This window comes from Triturus cristatus, chromosome 5_2 (genome assembly GCF_964204655.1).
Source record: "Triturus cristatus chromosome 5_2, aTriCri1.1, whole genome shotgun sequence".
Classification (NCBI taxonomy): domain Eukaryota; kingdom Metazoa; phylum Chordata; class Amphibia; order Caudata; family Salamandridae; genus Triturus; species Triturus cristatus.
The window spans coordinates 899,605,655-899,610,476 of NC_140588.1; the positions used below are offsets into that span (position 1 = coordinate 899,605,655).

The 4,822-nt window shown below is 44.6% G+C and overlaps 1 long non-coding RNA gene across 1 annotated transcript; it reads right to left on the reverse strand.

The window, feature by feature from the left end:
* Window positions 1–2,177: 2,177 nt before the first annotated feature.
* On the reverse strand, window positions 2,178–3,370 carry LOC146829381 (uncharacterized). The gene is made up of 4 exons (XR_014961973.1): window positions 3,328–3,370; window positions 3,046–3,196; window positions 2,862–2,949; window positions 2,178–2,337 (listed from the first exon to the last, which is right to left on the reverse strand). It is a non-coding gene; the product is annotated as an uncharacterized LOC146829381 (long non-coding RNA).
* Between the last annotated feature and the right edge of the window lie 1,452 nt (window positions 3,371–4,822).

Sequence of the window (4,822 nt, forward strand, 5' to 3'; positions counted from 1 at the left end):
ATACAATACATGCATATCACATTTAGAAATACTTCTGGTACGTGCTATGATATTGCAATTATTTCTATGGAAAAGTACCAGAGCTAATACATGCATTAGAGTGGAAAGTCCCAAGACTGCCACATAATCAGGGCACGTGGTCAGCAACATTATAGTTGGGACCAAGAATGGTATAATGTAGCCTAGGCCTCTCCTGATTGTACAAATATTCAATGCTTAATCTGTGTTACGTGCATTATGATGCTGTTTCCTTTGTGGTTTGTGTCAATAAAAGCTGTCAGAGACATCATCTCTTCGGACTTTCAGCGGCTATGCTGACTGTATCTGTGCTGCACATATTTGCATTATCTTGTTGGTTTCCAATAACTTCTGTTCATCCTATGTGCTGACAGAGAGTTGGACTTGTGGTATTATTTATCTATTCTTTATTTCAGCTTCCACATTTGGTGTGAGGATGCGGCTCCAGAATCACTGAATTCTACCGCCACCGGGCTGCAGCCCTTCAGCTTTGTTCGGAGGCCTGAGATTTGATGACCCTGTATCTCTGTCTCTCTCCCTCTCTCCCTCTGCTCCATGGCGGAGAGACTCTGCCTGCCGTGAGTTGGTTTTTGTCATATCTCTGGCTCCTGCCTTTCTCCCTCTCAGTACATTTGCATTGACATTTTCTGGCGCGTTCTTTTATCACTGCTCTCTTCTTCTACTCTGTGCCAGCGATGCCGGTGTGCCTTTGTGACGGAGAACTATTACTCTCTTGCGATTCAACTAATTACATGGCTTTCATAGCAGCTATTCTGATCACTTTCTTCTGCTTCCTCTTTGTGGCTTTAATCATATATGTCTCAGTCTGCCTTCATTCGGCTGCAGACTGTGCCTCTGTTTGAGGTTGCCACTAACTTTGTGGTGCTGACAGGGTCTACTTCACTTTGCTCCATGCACCGCCCGTGGTATTTGACCTCTGATATGGCTGCCGACCTCTACCCATCTCTCTAATGTGCATTTTTGCTTTCCATTTTAGTTTCTGCACCCAATCCACTCCCCGGTAGGCTGGCGACGTCGTCCGTCCGCACTTTTCCTGCACGCAGTCACTCCCTGGTGCTAAGCAGCACTTGGCTGACGATGTACCAAGGAGGGTGACCTTCTGCACTCCCCTGTCTTGCCTCCGAAGAGTCCCCGGCCTATGGGGGTGGAGGACCTTTACGGCTACTTCCCATTGACTGTAGCAGAGGTCAGTAGGCATTGCCAGAATCAACATCCATCTGTGAGTTCTGCTTGAGGATCTTCATCCTCTGGATTGGGTTGTAGCAGGTAGCCCCTTGTTTTAGAGTGCAGCAGTTTTGCACCCCAAGTCCAGGCGGTAGAGGTATAGGCTCCCCTGGGTTTGCACATAGTAGGTGTGCGGGCACGATATCATTGGAGTGGTAGCCATGTGGGCTCCTCCATTTAGTTGCAACAAGTTTAGGGCGCCAAATTATTTACTTTCCATGAACCAATCTTTGGGTGAAGCTAACTCACCTCAGCTCCACTGGCGGCCAGTAGTCACTTGGGCGCTACCTCCTGCTTGACGCCAGACGTGGTCTCCATCTGTGCCTAGGTGTACAGCTAGGCACAACGGGGAGGGAGTATCTGTTATTTTATTCTCTATCATTTTGGGTTTAATTGCATTTTTTTACTGTGTTACTGTGATGTGCCTCTCATATATTGTGGTTAAATACTGTTAGGTTTACACTTACCGTCCTATCGTTGTAGGGTGTTTCCAGTTCTTGCCAGGCTATCATTTTATTTGGGTATTGTACATACTATGTAACTGACAGTAATATGCTGCTACCTCTCTGACAACGGACTGAACACCCCTTTAATACTTATTGCCTCCATTAATAAAAATGCCACTTAATATAACCACCCACTTACCATGGACTGGCTGGCCGACCTATTAATATTTGTCCTGTACTATACGTTACCTCCCATTTGCGTGTTACTTCTTATGTCCTCTGAAGTACCACTCATCCTGTTCCCTTTTCCCCTCTTACTATTCTGGGATTCACACCGCACTCAGTCACACCACACACCATAATACAGCGCTTCTGTGCAGAGCTGCCAAATATTGCATTTATGTTTCATGCGTGTTTCAACTGCTTGAGGAGTTCACCACTTCTGCTCTGTGTTTTTGACTGTAGGAACAATCCTGTGCACACATACAGTTATCAAATCAAAGTTGACATGGGTGAGTACAGAAATGACAAACGAAGCATCCGCATGTAAACTGGTGATTCTGTTTAATAGGCGTAACCAGCCGACACGTGTTTCGTCATGGAAAGAGTAGACCACGACTCTTCAGGGCTGGGAAAGATACAAGACATTTCATACTCAAATATATGCCACAAAAACAGTAGTTGCAAGAATGTGAGAAAGACAAAATCGTAAAATTGACTCGCCTGTCTAAGAACCAAAGAAAAAAGGAACACCACTACTGCAAGAGGGTGCTGAGAAACGTGCTGTTAAGAACAAAGGTGTTGAGTCAACCTTCACCACCACTCGGTGAAAAAGAAACGAAGAAAAGGGAAGAAAGGAAGAAGAAAGACAAAATTATTTCCAATGAACAGCAGAAATGCACCAGAACACGTGGTCAAGGAAAAGGTCTAATACAGGTGCAAAGACGATTCAGGGAAGGTGTCAAGGATCTTTAAAAGTAGCAGAACCAAAGAATGCATCCATACCTGTAGCTTTAGCCAAAATGACAGTGGATGCTGGAAAAAATGTATGGCGGAAAATAATGTAGAAAAAAAATTTATTACGTGTTCAAAAAGGCATAACCAGTAAACCCAACTTAACGTCCGTAAACAAAGTTTACAAAAGGATCTTACCCCTCAACCGGTGATAATTCCAACCCGGCTGGGTAAAGCACTAGGTGAGAATGGTAGGTCAATCAGGCCAGACAAATCGGTTTGATCTCTGTAAGAATGTAAGAACACTACCTAGTGTGAGTGGCCAGAAAGTACATGTGTGATGCGTAAGCAAAACTTCACGGTGCAGAAAAACAAAACATACCTTCAAATAGAAGTAAAGGTAGTCATCAAGATGGCAAGCCGCCAGTAACGTAAGATTAAGTCAAAACTGCAGCGTATTCAACATATATTGGCCCAAGCCCGTGAGTACAGGGCAAAGTTTCAGCACGAGAAAGTCTATGCGACCAAAAAATCTGAAATAAAAACAAGAACCAGAGCCCAAGTCAGGCAACGACAACATTTACAAGAACGCTCGTGCTCAAAAGCAAAGAAACTTTGTCAGTATCGGTGCCTATCAAAGGAGACAATTTAAAACGGGACTTACATAGTGAGAAGTGTGCCGAGACGTCCTGGCGGCATCCATACGGTGTACGGAGAAACACGTGTCGGCTGGTTACGCCTATTAAACAGAATCACCAGTTTACATGCGGATGCTTCGTTTGACATTTCTGTACTCACCCATGTCAACTTTGATTTGATAACTGTATGTGTGCACAGGATTGTTCCTATTGTTTGATTGTAGGTTTTCCCTACATGATTTGAGGGGTTTGTGGGGTTTCCCCTCCCTGTTTGCACCATAATATACATCTGAGCTCATATTACCTACGTTTACCTGCTGTGCGCCATTACTTCCTTACTGTTGAATACCCTGTGTTTTTGACTGACTGGATCCTAACGGCATAGCCCAAGGGGTCTTCAGTTCCGTCTAGCCACCCCTCCTGCCCTTCTGGAACCTCAGCAGAGCGCAAGGAGATGGAAATACTATTATTTCTTCCAACTTTCCTGACACCTTCGTTTCTATCCATGGGAGCGGGTATCGCCATGTCACTAGCGTCCAGGATTTTTCTCTTTCCTTTCCCACTTGTGAATGCTTTGGTGAACTAGTACCAATTGAACTGTCTTTTGACTGACGAACGGTTTCCTCTGCCGTCGCAAACGCTGGAGGCTGGCTGAAAGCGTATGATAACGTTCGTCCACCCATCGTGTTGTGTGTCTGCATTTTTACTCGACCCCCCAACCACCTTTTCCTTTTTGTCTGGTATATCTGAACTGTTGTTGCAAAGCAACAAGGGTTACTGCTTGCATACCACCATAGTTTCACACACATCACAACATCATTTCCACCATGGGCAACCCTCTCAGTAAAAATAATTTAAATAACAGCCATTCAGCTCCACCAAAAGACTCCCCAGCATACCATGTGGCCCTACGCCAAGGACCTGGGTTCCATACTCTTTATACATAAATGGCATGACAGGATAGCGAAGAGATCTGACTTTGCGTAACAAGTGATGTCTAAAGTAAGGTGCACAAGGAATTGTTAGAAGTTAAGAACTATTTTTTGAATGAGATGGCAATGAAAAAGATAAGTGAAAATTGGGGAAAGACGCAGTTAGATGTCGTAGGAGTGTTTCCATGCATTCCAGTTGACAGTGTAAAAGGATACAAAAAGGATGGGGAGGGAAAGAGATACAGTCCTCGAAGACCTGCTAATGGGGAGGATGGCGGGTAGACGACAGACCCCCATTCCAAAACAGATGACACCATCGCACCCTCCGCTCCTACAACACAACACACTGAGCTGTCTGAGGTGGAGCAAACAGCTTGTATAGATCTAACGTGCAAACTTCGGAACAAAGATGTTTCGAAAATGGACTTGGCAGCCGTCCCAGACATCCCTTTGTTAGAACTAATGAGGCAGGAAGCTGCACACGCAGCTTCAAAACACTATGAAATGAAACAGCAGTTGCTAACAAAATGCACAGAAAAACACATAACAGTCCCACGTTTAATAAATAATAAGTGGAAACAACTTTTTG